This window comes from Protopterus annectens, chromosome 2.part2 (assembly GCF_019279795.1).
Source record: "Protopterus annectens isolate FY-2018-M chromosome 2.part2, PAN1.0, whole genome shotgun sequence".
Taxonomy (NCBI): Eukaryota; Metazoa; Chordata; order Ceratodontiformes; family Protopteridae; genus Protopterus; species Protopterus annectens.
Window position 1 is genome coordinate 944036935 of NC_056730.1, and position 21390 is coordinate 944058324.

General features: G+C 45.6%; 1 protein-coding gene across 4 annotated transcripts in view; it reads right to left on the reverse strand.

Moving 5' to 3' along the window:
- The window catches only part of HAPLN1 (hyaluronan and proteoglycan link protein 1), a 661153-nt gene that overhangs the window by 88558 nt on the left and 551205 nt on the right, over nucleotides 1–21390 (reverse strand). The gene's annotated exons all lie outside the window — the stretch shown is intronic.

A 21390-nucleotide genomic window follows, 5' to 3' on the forward strand; every position in this document is an offset into this window, starting at 1 on the left:
GACGTGAGGGTTAGGGCGGGTTAGGTGAGTTAGGGTTAGGGCGCGGGTCAGGTAAGTGTACAAATGTGTGGACATGAGGGTTAGGGTGAGGTAGGTGTGTTAGGGTTAGGGCACGGGTGAGGTGTGTGTGTGATAGTGATGGACCTTAGGGTTAGGGTTTGGGTTAAGATAAGTGGATAGATAGTGGTGCATGTACAGTTTAGTGTACGTTTAGATGTAAGATTTTAGGTGTATGTGTGTGGATTGCTGTTTGTTTGGTGTGTTTGTGTTGTATGTATTTGTTTTGGAACAGCAAATTTTTTCCCTAGGAAAAAAAATTGCTGTTCTGAATTTTCGATGTTATCAGTTTTCGGTTACTAGGGGTCGATATTAGAACATTCGAAGTTCTGAAACTTTGATGTTCTAATATAGACCCAAGAATATGGTGCCATGTCTACAACTTCAAATAACCAAAAGCACAGGAAGAAAATAATGTCCATGGCCCCCAAGAAAACATGACAGGCAGTATGGCAGACAGCAGCAGACTGGACAGTGGGCATGTCAGTGGCAGGAAAAATACAGTACACAATGGACAGTGACTTTATAATTGGTATGTGTGCACCACCACTCTTGTTACAGTGTCTAGGGAACATTAGCTAAAATGGATACATCAAGCATAAATGTGACTACAGTAATATGCAGGATTTCTTCTGTGCTGTAGTAGGTCTATATTATTTCCTTAAAGAGGTGTTCCATCGAGCTCCTCTTCATCGTCCCTAAAACCGCGAACTTTCAAAATATTGAACATCCACATAAGGAATTTCTTTCCCTTGGAAAAAAAATCGCTTGCCCTACAAACACCAACAAATAACCACAGACACTACAAAGTGGGGGGGGGGCTAAGCCTCCACACCCCCCTAACTAAATATACTAACTCCAAGGTTGCACTACATCGGGGAAAACGGCAAACCGATGAGGATGGCCAAGTGATTTCTTTCCCAAGAAAATAAATCACTTATGTGGAATTTCTGTTTTCAAATTTCGCGGTTTCAAGTTTGATGAAGAGATGGTTGATAGAACACCTCTTCGAGGAAATAATAGGAGCCCGCTGTGGCACACTTCTACATGCTGTAGTTACATAAGCATGTACTGTACACTGAACACAATACTAATTACTTCTTCTCCCCCCTTACACTTTGTTATTAAAGTTGTGGCCATGGAAGTATGTGCCTGTCTTTGCCCACAGGGAATTTGCAAACAGCCATATTTCTCTGCCCCTAAATGTCACTTCAAACATGTGTCCCCAACCAAATCTACCACAGGCAAATGTCTCACTGCCTAGGTGCCTGAACCTGTTTTTAAGAAATGGACTACCTAACAGTCCACAGTATGTAAGCACAGAATTCAAGAGGTTTTCTAAACTGTTGGAGTTATCACATGTGCCCTTTCATTTGAACAACTTGCAGTCTACTAGTCAAGTTAGAATGTTTGTCTTTCGGCTTTTCCCGGTAAGGGGTCGCCACAGCAGAACTCTGGTCTGCTAATGATTGGCAGTAGATTTTTACGAAACGCCGAGGTGCCAGCTCAATGCCCAACCTTAAACTAAGGCACACCCATGTCTTTCGAAACACTACCGAACCGCAGGGAGAACATGCAGACTCCACACAGAAGGCACTCCCAAGTCAAGCCGAGAATAGAACAGGAGAACCTCTTGCTGTGAGGTAACAACACTACCACTATACCACCGCGACAGTACTAGTCAAGTTAGAATGATTATTCAAATTGTAAAGAACCTCATGAAGAATGTTGAGACCATTAACAGTGGCTGCTGTGTAGCTGTATATCTAGCTTTGTTGGAATAACAAGGCAAATAATGCATCACAACTCAGCAATTAATGGGTCATAGCCTAAGGAGAAAACTACCTGCCTCAGCAGCCTTACTTCAGCTTGAGAACATGATTTTGAGTGCAAGACAAAATGAAAGTAAACCAGTCTGGGCAAAAGCTTTATTATGACAAAAGGACTTGACAGCTATCCTTTTTTTTTAAACAGCATAGAGTAAGAGTGTAGCAAAGCTCCGCTGAATGACAGTCAGATGGCATAGAGGAAGGATCCCTAACTATGAAATAAGGCACCCACTTCTGAGTAATAGAAAAGTCACTGCAAAAGCTTGCCTTCCTTAGGAAGTCATGTGTTTGATTTGCAACTACCAGGGTGCCATTTCATGAAAGGGGTGATGCTGATAGAATGGTGTCTGACCAGAATTCAAGACTGAATAATAAGAGTCCAGAAACTCTCAAAAAATTAATCACAACTTTAAGCATGTAACTGCAATGTGAAATACTTGCTGCTACACATTAAAAAAGCGTTTTTTTCAGGACACAAGTGCCGGACACTCCCCGATGTGGGGACTATGCCTACACATCATTCCTATTTATTAACTCTAAAATCTCTGTAAATTGGAGAAGGTGAATTCTCTGAGATATAGCAATTTTGGATGTAATATATTTTTACCCTAATTGCATTTAAGTTGTCATTGTTTGGGGCTTTCACTGTTGGTTCTCAGACATTCGATGAGAACTCCCAGCATGCATGCTACAACATTACTGTGAGGAATATCAGATGCTCAGATATCCCGTGTATGGGAGTATGCTGGAACCTGCACAAAATGTCATTTTACACTCACTCCTACCAGAGTAAAGCAGTTTGACCCCTTCCAAGTTGCCATTCCCCTGCATTAAAACAGAGTCCACTCTTTGTTCTCCATATAATGAACCTACCATCTCTCTGACCACAGGCAGTAAAAAAGGACTAAGGATCAGTATTGGATGTCAAGGTAAAATCACATTAATAAACAAACAGCCAGACATATAAATAAATAAAAATGGTCAGAAAGAGTGGGCAGGATTCACGAAGCCTCCGTGTAAGAGTTACAAGGCTTACACGGAGGCTGCAGTTAAACGGTGTGACGTCAGCATGTCATGCATATGCATGAGGGCATGCTGAATCACACCTAAGGCTTACACGGTCCATGGAAGACAGTAGGGGGCATGTCCATAGGCCGAGCCCTGCAAGCGGACACGCCCCCAGAAGAGTAAAAGTGCCTAAAGTAAACCCCCATGACAGAGTACATGGAAATGTGAATAAACACAACACAACACATGCCCCCACAGACTATGAACATAAAATTATATAAATGAACATGTTTATATTTTTTTTAAATTGTAAAGATGTTTGCCCGTGAGTGCGCTCATTTGCACGGGCATGCCCGTAGCTCAGCCACAGTTAGCAGTCAGTGGAAAAGCATATAAGAACTAACTATGCAAAATAAGCCGAAAAGCAATAGCGCAGCGGTAGAGACGTTGACTGAAAAGCAGGCAGTCATAGCTCAAGCCCCCACAACATCAATTTTTATTTTTAGTGAAATAAGCACGAAACAAGTCCCTGACATATATGTACACATATAAAATTATATTTTATGTAAAATGTAATGAAATAGGCCATTTATTTTGAAGAAATGTGAGATAACAAAATAATAAAAAATGCCAGATGTGCCCATAGCTGAGCTACAGTTTAACAAGGTGAGTGCATCTGCCCATAGGTGAGCAGTGGTTTAACAGGTGTAAAATGAGTGCCTGAAGGTGAGCAGTGGTTTAACAGGTGCAAAATGAGTGCCCGTAGGTGAGCAGTGGTTTAACAGGTGCAAAATGAGTGCCCGTAGGTGAGCTGTTGTTTAACACGCTGAAACTGTGTGCCCGTAGCTGAGCTGAGCGTAATATGCGTGCTGGCAGCCAAATGAGGTGTAAACCAGCGTAACCCGTTTGCACGGAGCTGTGCACCACGCCAACAAGCTAACCGATGGGCAACATTCAGCAAGCTGTAACAAAACTGCCTTTACACAGACACACCTCCTAGCCTGTCTAGACAGTCATAAAATATAAACAGTAGTGGTCAGGTTTGAACCCAGGATACTATGCACCATAGTTAAGGTACTGAACCACTAAGCCATGTCAGCTGTACCGCGAAATGCAGTAATAGCAAATATATAGGAATGAATAGAAAGAGGAGCATGACAAAGCAGGTTTTGTGAAGATGATACAATTCCAAAATGGCCAATCACAGATAAGTGCAGGAAAAACAGCATATATAAGCCCCATAGGCGGGAATACACAGCATAACCGATTATAGAACTAACTTGCAGCCAGAATGTCAGGAGTAGGTGAGGGTAGTTGCTTCCGAGCACAGAGGTGGGGCGTTGAGGAGTCCAGATATATGGTTTGGCTCCTTGTCCACAATCATGAGGCCCAACTCATGCAGGGCCAGGTCCTGTGGGGAGCATATACGGCTGAGGTGTGGGACCGGTTGGCTCATGATCTTACCAGTGCCACAGGGATTCCAAGGACTGGTGAGCAGGTCCGTCACCACCATGCGGGCCTGAAGAGACACAAGCAGGACCAACTGAACCTTTGGATCCAGGAGGCCTGGCAAATGCCCAACGTCCCACTACTGAGTAAGTTACATCTAATTATGTATGTAAGAAATTAACCTAGCTGATATTATGGAGATGTGTATTCCAATATTACTTTATTTATATTACAGCTGCAGGTGTCCGTTCTGAGAACCGCAGAGACTATGGCGATAGGCTGGTATGGTTGCGCCACCAGGCATGTCAGTAATCCTCTCCCTGTAACTGTAAATAAATATAAAAGTATGACAGTTAGCAAAAGAGTGCAGTGTACTCTGCAAGTAATAAAATGTGCAAGTAACAGTGTAAGAGCGTTTGCAAGTATTGCTTGATTACAAAAGTGTGTTGCAGTCTGTAATCCAAACAGAAAAATGAAAATGTCTGAAATAAAGTCTGAAATAAAGATGCCCCACCTGTAATATAATAGTACACAACCTGCAGCAGGCTGAAAAGTACAGCTGCAGAAGATGAGCAAAACACATGTGTGAAATATATCCCTGTTGAAATACTTAAACATGACAGAAGTGAGACTGTTGGAAAGGATTGTAATAACTACAGGTAAAACATGTCAATAAAGCCTAGAAGTAAGTACCATCCTGAATTGTAAAAATAAAACAAGTAAGAGAGTGTGAGAAAGAGGTATGAATCCACCAATAACGTAGTAATAACTCCTGAATAAAGTATACTGCAGTCAGTACAGAATGAAATGAATGTGACAAGCAGAACCAAACTGCGAAATGTGTTCAAAATGTTCCTGCAGCTGGAATGTGTATCCCAAAATCTGGATATGTTGCTCTCAGTCTGCAATATGCAGATAGTATGATTGTCTGAAATACCAAACATCCACAGTTGTCTAGAGCTATATAAAGTAAATGTAGCAGGATGATGTAGCTGAACAGAGCCAGATATGAACGTGTATGAATAAAAATGAAAATGTATATTGATGTAGCAGTAACATTCCTATCACCAACTTGAAGTAGTTATCACATAGGAAACTGTAGGTAGAACTGTAGTGTGTATATATCTGCAGCTATTAGAAATGTACAGCATATGTATTGGTATTTGAAGGTGTTAATTATATTTTCTTCACCCAACCCTATAACCACATATAATCCATTCCACGTGAAATTGGTATGTGCAATCACAATTAACACCCCTGGACATTTGTCCTGTTGGGTCATACATATTTGCATGTACGTTGATGCATCTGCCCTCTTCATACATCCAAACCTGATGGCCTGTTGCCATCAATCAACCCTGCATGTTGTTGGACTGTGTATTGCTGTTCAAATTATGCATGTGTTATGCTCGCTGTTCAATGGTGTGAATATCTGGGTGTTTGGTTAATGGGAATACTAATGCATGCTGTTACAACTAATTGCGAATGGTATTGTATGTTACTAACCTAAACTGTCATGACATAATGCAAAACATAGGATGACAGGGAAGGCGGGTTCCGGCGGACCCACCTCTCCCACCTCAGCTGGTGAGTGCACCTGGCAGTAGTGCCCAGTCCGGACCCTTCTCCGGTGGCCCTATGCCACCTGCGGGTGGAAGCGCTGCAGGGGATGGGGCTCATCCCCCCTCTGCAAGTGTGGCCGGAGGAGAACCACCACTCACCCTCCATAGCGTCTGGACTGTGGTACGTAGGGAGATCCAGGAAGCTGTTCTTGGGCCCCTACGCCAGCTTGAGGTACAGGTGGCACAACTAACGGGCATGCCTGTTGCCCGGCCTACACAGCCCCATCCTGGGCAGTGAAGGCACAGTGGCAACTGTCCATGGGTGGGGATATCAGTTCCACTGTTGCCATCTGTGGGCTCATGGGCTCTGGATATCCAAACATCCGTCCCCGTCAATTGTGTAACCCCCCACACGTGTCATACACCGCCCCTGTATGCGTCTTGTTTGTCTTGTTTGTTGACCTACCCAACCTACCTCCCCAGCTATACCGACTTCCTTTACCTGACATACCACTCTCACCTGAAAAAAAAAAAAAAAAAAGGGCACTCTGTACCCACCAAAAAATTACGCCCCATACATAGCTGCCCATTTCGCACACATTTCTGCTGGACATGGAAACTGTCAATTACAATTGGCTGTACAACAACTATTATTGTTGTCCTTACACCTCTCTCAGGGGTGGAAGGTTTCAAATGTCATACCAAATTACAAACATATGCACAGCTGTTGCTGATGAAGAAATGGGCAGCTATGAGCCTTACCTACATCCCTCCTGCAAAACCCAAGCTTGTTTCCCTACTGTCTTACTCTCTTTGTGACCCCTTTTTCACCACTTTCATGTCTCCCCATTTTCATTTCTTTCAAAGAAAATAGCGCAGGTGTGCGCACGAGTAAGCACGTTTAAGCGGTTGTAAGCGGGTGTGCACGGAGCTGAACCCTCCATATGTGTTATTGGTCTGTATCTATATGTATGTCTATGTGATAAGTTGTGTGTACATTGTTTTCCCCAAAGGGGATGACTATACATTTCATGCCATTCAGTGTTAGGCCATGATTCTGGCACGAGTTGTCCGTTTCAGTGAGGCCTGTCTGTAGGATGTGTGTGTCAGCTGGTGTATCGACTATGGCACATAGTTTGCAGTCATCTGGGAACTTTGTCATCCACAACCTGCCCATGTTTGCTTTCATATCTGAGAAGTAAATGCCAAACAAGAGGGGTCCTAGGACAGATCCCTGTGGGATACCACTTGTGACTGGCTTTGAGTCTGACATGGCTCCCGCAATTTTGACTTTATGGATTCTGTTGTTTAACCAGTTTGCAACCCATCATGTGACATATGTATTAACATTTAAGCTGATGAGCTTGTCTATGATGCCTGAGTGGGGTATTGTGTTGAAGGCCTTAGGCAAGTCCAGGTAGGCTGTATGGACTGCTTTGTCCTCATCAATGGCTGTAGTGACTGTTCTGAAAAAGTCAACCAGGTTCAAAAGGCAGGATCAGCCCTCCACAAAGCCAAACTGGGTGGGATCAAGTGTCTGTAGGTCCCCAATGTCGCTGTATATGAGTTCCATAATGAATCTTTCCATAGCTTTGCAGACCAGGCTGGTTAAGCTTATGGGGCGGTAGTTCCCAGGGTCTGTAGGGGTGCCTCCTTTGTGGAGTGGGACCACTGTTGCTGTACGCCAGTGTTCAGGTACATATCCCGTAGTAAGGCTAAGGTTAAATATCATTTTTATATGCGGTTTTAGCTCCTCTTGGAGTTCACGTAGCACACATTCGGGGATACCATCAGGTCCCATTGATGCTGTGTGTTTTGCTTTGCTGAGGGCAGCCCTCATCTGGACATCTGAGATGACAGGGAGGTTACATTCAGCTGTGATAAGTATTTCTTCATTTGGGGGAGAGGGAGGGGGGATATTTGCACTGAACCTGTCTGCCAGAATGTTGCCAATATCTGTGGGTTCAGTGAATTTTATGTAGTTGTTTACTAACTCTGAGCATATCTGAGGCTTTTGGTCCATGTTTCTAACAAAACTGAAGAAGGCCTTGTGGTTATCTTTAGTATCCTTGGCCATTTTTCTCTCAGAGTTGGCCTTGGATGTTGTTATGAGAGAACTTAGCTTTTTACTAGTGCTGACCACAGATGCCTTCCCTTTATGTGATTGTGCTCTGTCTTGCAGTAGCCTCCTTCTATCGTTATACAATTTGTCTATGGCTGGGGTCCACCAGACAGGATGCTTAACCTTTGTGCATAGGGTCTGGGTTAGAATTGTGTGTGCATGTTCCATGCATTCTTGGGGATGTCCATGGGAAGCATTTGCAAAGGGGTCAGCATTGTGGGTTGTGGCTTCCACTGGCCCAGTGGGCTGCATGGATACCATCTCAGTCCTAACAAGTGAAAATCCATCTATTCACATATATTTCAAAGTAGTCTACTGTGCTGGTGGTGGTGGTGGGATATGTATATCCAGGCCGATTAGTTTGTGTCCAGATCACACTAGTGGATGACGTTCCACATACAGTACCTTGTTACGAACCCCCAGAGTGAGGTGGTGCATTGGACCTGTCTCAGTGTGCTGACTGATGGGGCTTGGTACTATGTTCTATGGAATGTGGCAGGTATTGTTGCACAGGTGTCGGCTGAGCACTGATATCTGGCCATGTACATGTGTATCCACCAAGAGACACACACGTGCTACATATGGGAGTAGTAGTATACCACTACAGTTGAGTATCATGTATAGTATGTGTGCCATATTTTGCTGTCATAGTTTGCTGATATCCTGTTTGTGTTCTCTTTCAGGGACATGGCGCATCAGCGAAATCCTGCCTACTCTGCTGCAGAAGATGAAGAGATACACCAGAGCCTGGTGCGGGATTATGACATACTGTTTTCCCGCACCAGCCAGAATCAGCAGGAGAGGGCTGCACTGTGGCAAGACCTTGTCTGTAGGGTAAATGACATTGGCACACATAATAGGACATATGAGCAGGTACGACATCACTGCAGTGATTTAATCAGAAATGTCCGTCAGCGTGCGTCGGATATCCACAGGCAACAGGTCGCCACAGGAGGTGGGGTGGCCACACATCCCCCCCTCACCAGACTGGAGGGGCTACTCCTAAGTGCTGTGGCTCCAGCCCAGGAACATCAACAGCAACACACCTGCATTATGATGGAGGCTGGAGCCACACAGCAACACGACATGGAGCAGGCAGGTAATATGCCATATGTACACTTGACTGTTCTGTACACTGTTAGTTTATGCATGTGTAAGGTGTGTCCTTGGTATGTAGCTGTCAACATAGTATGTAACTGTGCAGGTGTGATATTGCCAATATCAGCAGCTGACCTGTGAAAGGCAACTGTTGTACTCATGAACTGTATCATACGCAGTATCAATGGCACAGTTGTGCCCACTGACATTAATCCCCTCATTTCTGCAGGTCCCTCCGGTGTTACATCAAGGCAGCCCATCCATGCTGGTGAGTGTGTATTAACAATACCTATAATAGTCTTGATAGTGCTAGTAATAATAGTGTAACTCAGTAGTGCTCTGTGTGTATACTGCGGGGTGTGCATGTGTGCGTGTGTCCAGGTGTGCATGTGTGCATGTATGTACGTGTGCATGTGTGCATGTGTGCATCACTGGTAACATTGTGTAGACATTGTAAACTGTGTTTCCTGTCTTCCTCCCACAGGTTCTGGTGCTGCTCTGGTGTCCTGCAGCAGGGAACCTGAATCTGGTGCCACAGGTACTGATAATGATGATATCTGTGTAATGGCACAGGAAGGTGTGTCAGGGTCCGTCATTGGTCAGCCACTTGACAGTACACAGCTGTCAACCCCATCATTGCGCACAATCATCCTGCCAGTACATCCTATGTTACCAATGTCCCTAGGTGATGGACAGGATACAGTGGGCATTGACCAGGGTAATGTGGTATCTGTGGCACATGCTTCCCCACACAGCAGCCATGGGCAGGGTCCTGAGATGGTACCACACAGACAGTTGCCCATGGGTTCTCGTGGGAGCATCCGTGGGCGTACTGCCTCTGGCAGACGTGCCCAAAGAGGTCTGTCAACCTCAGCTATGTTTCGGGCTGCCATGCAGGCACAGTCACATATGGAAAGGTACACCAGACAGGGTCTGAGGGAGCTGAGAGCATGCCGCACATCCATGACTGACAGTATGCGTGACATTGCGGATGCTATCCATAATTTCACCAATGTCATATACAGACGTTGTGGGGACATATTACAGCAGTTTCACAACTACATGTCCATGAGCCAGGGCAATGGTGGATGGTTGCGGCATCGACGTGGCTGTATGCCAGCAACAGCAGCAGCTGGCAGTCGGCGCGGATGACAACAGGCCCGCGGACACCGCCATAGTGCCAGCAGCAGCCCCAGCAATGCTGGGTCTGTGCTGTCATCAGACCGCCCCAGGAGACCATGTGCACGTGGCTCTGGACAGTCCCAACAGGGACCTGTGTCCAGTCAACAAACACCCACTTCTGATGACAGTACCCAGTCTGGCTTAGTACCAGATATGGTCCGTAGCACCCCTGCCAGGCACAGGTACCGTGTCCGTGGCCACAGACACTGATCTGTATGACCTGGCAGGTGCAATCTGTGGCTGTCCACAAACTCCAGTATATGGCAGCCATGAGGTGGAACTGTGTGCATGCATACACACATGCGAAATGTTAACACCTAGGGCTACCACATACATGCACACACTGCAACAACAGTACCCCACCCTGTACTGCTGTCTTTCACCAACACACATACACATACATGTCAAATGGTGGTATCAGTGGCAGACTCAGGCATACCTAGTTCACACCCTGTGCATATGATGAAACCGTGCCACCTGCTGCAATCTCTAACATCAGTGCACGAACAGGTTAACATGTTGCTGATGCACAGGGTGACTACATAGAAGTGTATTAATAGTATCATGTTGGTAGCAGTACAGTGTGCTGATATGATTGTGTGTATATCCCAGCATGCCTGATGCAGTAACTGTATGACTGTCCTGAATTGTTATCTACACCCATAGTAAGTACCATAGTGTAACAGCTGCACATTTTTGCATACTGGTGGTAAGGATGTCAACAGATAGCCACATACATAGGTAGCACAGGGGAGAAGGTAATGCAAGTAGTGATACGCAATGATGGACATGTACACTAACGGTGGCATGTTGCCCACAACGACTATGCAATGTGGATGTTTGCGCATGTTGATATGTGTGCAGTACCAATTTAATTTAAATTAAATTAAATTTTAAATAATTTCAGTTTTACCATGGACATCTGAGCTGTGCATTCCTGGGTAAATGTTTATAGTGCCTGCATATTTGCACTGTTACCTACTGGAAGTGCTACCCGTTCTTTGTTGTACAATGGATTACTTCCAGCCCTGCTTACTGTAGCTTTGTTTGCATGCATGCTTGCTTGAGGTTCCCTGGAACACTGATTCCACCTGCAATGCAGATTTACAGAGCTTCTGTGGATTCCTAGTGACATCTGCATAGCTTACTATACGTATGTCAATGTCTCACTTGACAGAACGTCACTGTCTGTCCTGTTCGCATGTACGTTGCCTGTGACACATTGCATATGACTTACCTGGCATTTGCCCACGTGTGCAGTCATAAATGCCAGCGCTATGAAATCAGAAGCAGTACACCCACACATACTCACCTTCAGTATGTTGTTCCCCATTGGCCCTATGTGTTGGTAATCACCATGGCAATCACACTACTATGGTAGCATGTGCAAAGGTAACTTGTGAATCACCTCTATGGTACAGTTGTGGAATATGTGGGTCATGTGGCAATGTCACAGCTGCCACATGTACACAGTCAACCCTCACCCCTACACATGGACGTACAACACATGTATGAGATGCAACCACATAACCAAACTGGGGACTAAGCACTCTGAACCCAGTACTGGCATAACCTGTCAGGTGGCATGAAATACTACAGTGACTACAATACCATTCTGATGTAGACCTACACTGACAGCAATACAAACATGTGAACACACTGGGCCATTAGTGGAGCCTAAGAATAGCATCCTGCCTGAGCGGCAGACACCTCTGCAGCTGGCACACAGGCATACGTTATGCCAAAACACAGCACGCATAACACATAGCACACAAATCCTGTCTGCCAAACAGTCACAGCCTGTACGGCTAGACAACACACCTGCTACAGTTGTGTTAGGTACTTTTATTGTCCGGTACAGTCAGGTCATGCTCACCAGGCTGGACAAGGTGAAGGTCACAGTGATATGCCCATGGGGCACTATGGTCCACCACATAACACAAGCATACAGGTCAGTCAGAGGCATGGACACATATGACTCAGTCATTGTCCATGCCACTATGGCTGACCTGTGATGTACCTCCCTGGACTACATGACAGGGAACATGGAAGGGCTCTCTGAGCATGTGGCACAGGCTGGTATGATCCTGACCTTGGTTGGCATCATACCCTCACCAGGAATGCTGATATATTACTGAATGCTGATGAATTACTGTAGCTACAACACCCTAGCTGAAAGGTTCCTAGCATGTAGTCACTGCATTGCTATGGAACAACTTGTTACCACTCCCACAACAGGTGAAAACATGCAGCACCTGTTCATCAAAAACATGTAGACTATATGCCCCAGACCAGATGTGTATCCCTCGCTGCTAGGATGATACCATCTACATCTCACACTGTATATACACATACCACATGCAGCACCCGCACAGAAGACCACAGTCATAATGTTATCCAGTGCAAATACCATGTATTCACATGTGGCAGGCGTCAGACATGGTAACTATTGAAGGTCACAGGTACATATGTGTATTTGGCACACACATACATCATCTGTGTCCATTGCCATTACTGGTTTAATCGATGTCATGCATTATTGTGAACAACAACCCACACACATGGGCATTCTGTGTGACAAAAACACACGTGGCATGTGTGGAATTCAAAGCCATAACTAACTGTGCTATGACAGTAGTGAGAGACGCAGTAGCAGAGCATGCTATTTGCATTACTGGGAGATTTGCCCTCTTCCGCTGTACTTGTAGGGTGCTGACATCATCTCTGTGTAGAGATTGGAATATGCAGCAGCTGGTGTATTGTACTGGTTGGCAAAAGGGTCAGTTCTCTCACACATGTACTTGCACACACACTTGCTGGATTCAAACCCCTACCTCACTATGTTATGACACTCAAGACAGATGCATTAGCGGAGCACGCTATTCACATTACAGGGAGGTTTCCCTTCTCCTGCTATACTTATAGGGTGCTGACATTATCAGTGTTTAGAAAGGGGAATGTGCATCCTGTAGTGTGTTCTCCTAGTTGCCAAAAGGGACATTTTTTTCATACAGACTTGCACACACACTAGCCCTCCTCCACACACACTGGGCATTTGCAGGATTCAAACCCCTACTTAGCTATGTTATGACACTCTAGACAGATGCATTAGCAGAGCGCACTATTCACATTATTGGTAGGTTTCCTTTCTCCTGCTGTACTTATAGGGTGCTGACATCATCAGTGTTTAGAAAGGGGAATGTGCATCCTGTAGTGTGTTCTCCTAGTTGCCAAAAGGGACATTTCTTTCACACAGACTTGCACACACACTAACCCCCCTCCACACACACTGGGCATTTGCAGGATTCAAACCCCTACCTAACTATGCTATGACACTCGAGACAGACGCATTAGTAGAGCGCGCTATTCACATTACTGGGAGGTGTCCCTTCTCCTGCTTTACTTATAGGGTGCTGACATCATCAGTGTTTAGAAAGGGGAATGTGCATCCTGTAGTGTGTTCTCCTAGTTGCCAAAAGGGACATTTTTTTCATACAGACTTGCACACACACTAACCCCCTACACACACACTGGGCATTTACAGGATTCAAACCCCTACTTAACTATGTTATGACACTCGAGACAGACGCATTAGCAGAGCGCGCTATTCGCATTACTGGGAGGCTTCCCTTCTCCTGCTGTACTTATAGGGTGCTGACATCATCAGTGTTTAGAAAGGGGAATGCGCATCCTGTAGTGTGTTTTCCCAGTTGCCAAAAGGGACATTTCCCTCACACACACACAACAACCCCTCTCACACATACACTAAGCATTTGCAGGATTCAACCCCCTACCTAACTATATTAAGACACTTGAGGGAGACGCATTAGCAGAGCGCACTATCCGAATTAGTGGGCATCTGCTCTGCACCTGCAGTATTTATAGGGTGCTGACATCATTATTTCTACAGAGGTATGTACATGTAGTACTACCTGTCAGGTGGGGGATAGCATATATATGCATTTGCAGCCACCTACATCAGGGTCAGATATGCACATCGCACTGGCAGGTTATGTTCTATACCATGCTTCGTGACCACAGGACCTGTAACACACAACACAACCAGTCCAGACCACCCCTCCCACATCCAGGACACACACTTTGCTTCCCTGGAAACAGTGCCAAGATATGCAGGTGTTCACATACACCATTCCAGTTGTTAATGTCAGGTACAGGCATATTGTGTGTAGGAACTATTCAGGCCTCTACAACATTACCCTACAGCCACTACAATTTGTGAGTCCATGTGCTATGGCAGAACCACTCACCACAGCCACAAGGGGGAATACATATTGCACCTGACCATCTGCAACATGGGTACTCACTGTTCCACACCAGAGATAGACCACCATTGTTGATATCTGACCATACCCACCTTTTCCTGGACATCCATATCCCATCCCCACCCCCAGGCAAGGTTGTCACTGCAAATAAACTGTATTTATCAAAAGCAGACTTTACACTTGTGAAGACTGGGGTGGAAGACTTCAAAGGACCCATGCTGGGGGAGTATACAGGCCACTCTGCATAATCCTTGACAATTGCATTCTATGAGCATGTGGAAGGTTTGCATTGATCATGCTATCCCACATATACCCATGACTGCTCCACAGCAGGACACCTGTCAGGTGTACACCAGCCATATATGAGCTGTCCAACAGGCAGAGTGAGCTAATAGATTGTGGAGCAGTAGCCCACAGAGGGAGGACATCTCTGAACAGTACCGTCACGACACTTCAATCCCTCATAATCATCACGACACAGTGTTGACAGTGAAATTGTCCAGACAATGCAGATAAGGCTCCGCTCGTCTGTTATTGATGCCCACTTACTGTTAGAGGTCCTCAGCAACCCTCTTCCAGCACACACCAACAACATGGATGTGGCTTAGCAAATTCAAACCCCGGGATCTCCACTGTGTCACTGCTTGACAGAGGCACAGCACACTAGCCTCACACGGTGCCTTATGTGACCTACTTTACAGTGGCACAGTAGCCTACTGTACTGGGGAGGCAGATGCCAAGCACACTCTGGCTAAACTGTCATTCCCTAGGGCAAACAGCCTAGTGTTGACCTCTACACCCATATGTTTAATTGTCAGATGCACATTATTTGTTGCTGATAGACTGTTTGCAGGTCTTTATTGCCATAGCATTCCCTGTTTGTATGAACAACTTGTGTATCTGTGGAAGATGTTTGCATATGGGAGGGATCCACTATATCACATATGTCTCTATAGTCATTTAACTGTGTGCACTGGGCAGATTGCTGTAATGTGGTTGGTTCCTGGAATAACACGTACAAATACCAGATATGTGTGGCCAACTGCTAAACTGAGATTTGGCCTAAGTGTGTGAGCATGCCCAGTTCAGCCTTCCCATGGCATGTTGTCTGACATATGTCTCATTTATCAAAGTGTGCGAGCATGCCCAGTGTGAGCTTTCCATATGTTGAACTCTGCAGCACACCACATTTGTGGATGAGTGTGAACTTCAACAATATCTCCCGTTTATGGTTGTGTGTTGTGTGTCATGTTGTATAGTTACTGTCCAACTGCTTTGTGTGTGAACACAACAGGGATTATACTGTGCCTGCAGGGTTTTCATGGGATACTTTGCATAGAGTTGTCAACATCCTTTCATACTGACCTAACACTGTAGTACTGTATAGTGTACTGGTTCAGTACTTTCTCTGTGGTGGACAGTATCCTGGGCTTTAATCCTATCACTGCTTTACATTTCCATAGTGAGCACAACAGCCTGGTTAGGGGCCAGTTGTGCACATCTGACCATGTTGCATTATGTACAGATATGAACTACTTAAACCAGGCTTGTCCAACATTGGTAGTGTATTCCACAACATAGGTGTACATTGGCAAACACTAGCGATGTGCCCTAGGCCATTTCTAATGCTAGTCGGAGAGTGTGTTTGTCCTTTGACACACATTGTAAGTGGAGTTTGCCATGACATATGTCATGGTTAGTATACTGTGCCTCCGTCTACCTGTGACATAACAGTGATACCCAGAGTAAACCTACCATCTCCCATCCACTCATCAAGATTCCTCTTGAGGAGAATCGATGAGTGACTCTATGGATAACCTGTACTGGGAGTTTACTCATGAGTGGGGGTGGCTTCTGTGTTATGGATCATGCAGTACAGCTTGTCCTATGTATGTCAGTGCTGGGATTCAGGTCTCTCATGTGCATAGCTCACTGCCATTCAGATTGTGCAAGGTGTAGCATGTTCACTGATTCCAGCTTGGACATGGCTTTATACATCAGGCACAGCTTGCCTCTGGGTGGGCAGTATGGCAGTGTGTGGAGCTGCAGTTTGTTTAATCAGGCAACGCATGGCATCTGTTCAAGCTCTTTGATACTCCTGGTGAGGTACTGTTGGGGACTTTACAGTTGATGGAGGTGTCTGCTGAGGTACATCCCACAGGGGCTATTGTAGTCAATTGTAACGCTGATGAAGGATGACTGCAGAGCCACAATGACCTCCCCTTATCTAGATCTGACAACCTTAATGATTAGGTGGGTATATGGTATGTTTCTGTAAACACTACAGCCACATGTTTGTCCAATGCAGGATATCTATCACCTTGTGTCCCCATGTCTCTCATTACATGTTAAGTACGTAATGGGTTAACACCTATGTGGTAATTGGTGGGCACTTACTGTATATCCATGGGGGTTGACGATACACTTTTCTGCAATTAGCTTGCTGACATGGCTATTGCACCAGTTGTCTGTTTCTATGTGGGCCTTTTGTGGGATGCTTGTGTCAGCTGCAGGGTCAGATATGGTGGCCAGTTTGTAGTCCTCTGCAAACATGTTCAGACACAGTCCTTCCATGTTGGCCTGTACCTATGGGACATATATGCCAAATGAGGGCGGTCCCAGGACCAAGCCTTGTGGGATGCCAGTTATATCTGGTTTGTAGTCTGACATGGCTGCAGCATGTCTGACCATGGAAGTTCTGTCCTTGGTCTGGTTTGCAACCCCTCTACTGACACAGGGGTTTATATTTAAGCTAGTGAGCCTATCTATAATGAACATGTGGGGTATTGTATGGAAGCTTTTGCAAGGTCCAGCTATGCTGTGTGGACCACATTGCCCTCATCAATGACCTTAATGACTGTTTCAAATGAGTCAAACGTGTTTAAGGGGCAGCATCTGCACTTAAGAAAGCCACACTGGGTAGGGTCCAGTGTCAGTAGGTCCCCAATATCTTTATGTCTGCGGTACATGCTGATCCTTTCCATAGCTGTGCAGACCAAGCTTGTCAGGATTCTGGGGTGGTAGTTTGCAGTATCCATTCAGGCAACACCTTTGTTGGGAAGGACTACTGTTGTTGTACACTGCTCTTTGGGTACATATCCTGTTGTAAGGCTGACATTGAGCAGTAGTGTGATTTGGCATTCCATTCTTCTTGGAAGCCATGTTGGACTCAGCCCAGGATACCATCTCATACCATTGCTGCTGTGTGTTTTGCTTTGTAGATGCTGGCTGTTACCTCAGCATCTGCAATGTCAGGGGGGCAGCAGTCTGCTGGGATAGATATTTTGCATTCTGGGGGGGGGTTGCACTGCACCTGTCAGGTTGTATGTTGGCAATATGTGTGTGTGTTTGGTATGTTGTTTGTAATATTTGAGTGAGTCAGAGCATATCCGTGAATTCCCAACAAGGTTCCTCCCATCAGTTGAGACAGCCTTGTGATTATCCTTAGTGTCCTGTACAATTTGTATCTTCATAGGTTCATAGGTTCATACTAGGCTATCCACCCTAGGGCATTCATAAGCCTAGCCAGAGTGTGTGTGGCTTTTGCCACCCCTTACTATGTGAATATTATGGCCATTTATGATTTACTTTACTGTGCCTCTGTCTGGACGTGACACAGTGAAGACCCCCAGTGTACATCTACGATCATCCATCCACTTGGCAAGATTCCTGTTGAAGAGTGTCAGTGAGGGGCTCTGCCTAACATGGAGTGGGATTCTGTTCCAGGGTGTAGGGAGCCTCTGGGTTATGTATCTGTCCCTCCAGCACATCCTATTTCATTATGTGTTAAGGATGACATCTCTCACTCTCACAGCTCCGATGGCTTTGGGTTTTCTGTGGTGGAGCATGTCCATTACTCCTGTGTTGGACATGGCCTTGTACAACAGGCATACAATGCCTCTGTGTAGGCAGTATGTGGCTGCATTCAGCTGGGGTGTCTACAGCCAGGCAGCATATGACATATATTTGAGACCCTTTATCCTCTTGGTGAGGTACCTTTGAGGTCTTTCTAACTGCTGCAGGTGTCAGGTAAGGTACATCCCAAATGAGGCATTGTACTAGATTATGGGTCTGATAAGAGAACAGTACAGGGGCACAATGACCTCTGTTGACGTAGATGTGAATCCTTTCATGATACGGTGTCCAATATAGACAGTCTTCCTAGCCAGATTGGCAATGTGAGAGTCACATAACAGGTTACTGTCCACTTGTGTCCCTAGGTCCCTGATTACTCCTTCCATACATAATGGTTTACCACCTATGTGGAAATTTGTGAGTACCTTGTTTTGTATTTTGTGGGACATTCATACTGTCCAGTGTCTTCAGGATGGCTGGGTGGGGTTCCTGTGTGTGAGAGTGTGGTCTGTAGCATGCTACAGACTGTACAGCAGATTTGCCTATGGTTAGGTGCACATGGGTGGTCTCCAATGCTTCGTGCATTGTCAGTTACCTGGACGTATGGGTGTCTGTGCTGAATATGGATACTCCCCCTCCTTTTATGTTTTGGTCCAGGTTTGGGGGCCATAACGCATGATATGAGGTATAACCTGGTAGTGCTGGTGTGCTGCCAGGAGGCTTGCAGCAGGTTTCTGTCACTGTACAGACATCGATGTTCTCCATACTGGGGAGGGCCTCAGGAGCATGCGTATTGCAGTTTACACGTCTGGCATTGGTCAGCATTACCCTTATGTTTCTTACCACTTATGTTTTCTAGGGTGGTGGGTTAGTCTTTTCAGCCTTGCCTACGTAAGGCTCTATGGAGGTGGCGAAAGCCTTATCCAATATCCAGATGCCCAGGGGTGACAGGTGCAAGCCATCCCTGGAACAGCAGCATGGCTTGTCAACCATGACATCCCAAGCAGACAGACATTAGATCCTCTTGGAATGACAGCAGTAATTGTGCCACTTGTTAAAGCTGATCATTCTGTGTTTGTACTGTGGCATCATTCTTGGTGAGGGTAGGATGCTGCAAATGGTCAGTGTCATACTGGCCTGGAGTACATACCCAGAGAGCTCATCTATGTCTCTTTTCATGTAGTCCAGGGAGGTACATCTCAGGTCATTCACGCCAGCATGGACAATGACTGCATCATATTTATACTTGCTTTGGGGTGACCTGCGTACTTGTGTTATGTGGCGTATTGTAGCAGCCTACAGGCAGCTTACTGTACCCTTTCCCTTGTTCAGTCTGGTGAGCGGGACAGCAGTGTGTCTGACTATGGAGTCACCTATTACAACTGTATCAGGCATGTTGTTTCTTATTCTGGCCTGTGACTGTTTGGCACACCAGCTTTGTGTACTATGTGTTGCATGTGCTATGTTTGGAGGTTGTGGTTGCTTGGGGGTCTGCTTTGGAGGCCTCTGTTGGTGTGGTGTGTTTGTAATTAGGGCCTCCGGGAATGTTTTTCTGTGTTTATGTCTTTGGTTTGCAGTTGTGATAGGTCTATGTGGGACTGGGTTTGTGGTGTGTGTGGTTACCTTCTCCTCCTGACTAGTTTTGACAGTACTGAGTTGAGGGAGCTCAGCCTCCGGTTTGGATAAATGGTTGCATCTCTCACATATATTTGTATTTTTTGGGGGGCAGTTGAGGGTTGTCTGTGTACTTGGGGCAGATGTAACATTGCCTCAGGATTCACAGATTCAACTTGTTGTAGCTGGCCTTAGTGGATTGTATGTGTGGACATATTTTATCGCCATACTACTGATCAGTGATTACTTCCCTTTTTATGTTTGCTCTATCATGTAGTAGCTTCATCATTCTCTTGCATGATTTGGTAATGGCTGGAGTCCAGCATGCCAGATGCCTGCGTGTATGGCATTGTGTCTTGTTGTTATTTGCGATTGCATAATCGAAGCATTCCTGGCTGTGTTCATGGAATGCCTGTATAACAGGTTCTGAGGTGTGGCTCATATTTTGCACCTGCACAGGGCCTTTAATGGATTCCACATCAGTTTGGAGGAGTGCAACTTTTGCTTTACACATGTTTTTCACTGTGGTTTTCTGGCCACGGACTGTGGTCAGGATGTGTATATCCGGTGTGATTACTCTATGGTCTGGTTTTACCAGTGAGAGATACACTTCTCATCTTGCCATCCAGTACGCATGTTGCTGATTATCACATCCAGTATGCTTACCCCTCTTGTGGGAGTGGTACGTTGTTCCTGGGCATTTTGGTTTATGGATTCTAGGAACTTTTCTCCTGCAGTTTTGGAGCTAGTATAATGCTCCCAGTCTATGTCTGGGTATTTTCAGTCAACCAATATAATGTGGTTTGGGGGGCTTGATATATTCATGCATTCCAACATAGGCCAGGTGCAGTTCCTGGTGTTAGGACAGTAGTCTGTAGCAGGCTATAAACTGGGAAGCAGTTTTAGCCACTGTTACTTGACCATGGCTAGTCCATGCTGCTTCTTGTTGTGGTACCAACATGGGGGTGTGGTTATCCTTGACAATTATTGCTAGTCACCCTCCTTTTATAGCCTGTTCCATGTTTTGAGGCTGTACAGCACAGTATGAGGTGTAACCTGGTAGTGTTAGGGTGCTGTTGTGAGCCTTGACCCAGTTTTCTGTTACAGGACAGATATCAACATTCTCCATACTGGGTGAGTTTACACTGCATGCATCTTGCTGTTTAGACTTCTGGCATTGGGTAGCATTACATCTAGGTTCTTATCCCTTGTGATACCTATGGAGGTGTGTTTGTGTTTTGAGCCTTACCTATTCAGGGCACGCTGTGGGTAACAACAGCCTTTGCCAGTATCCATGAGGCCTGGACTGATAGGTGCACACCACCCCTAGC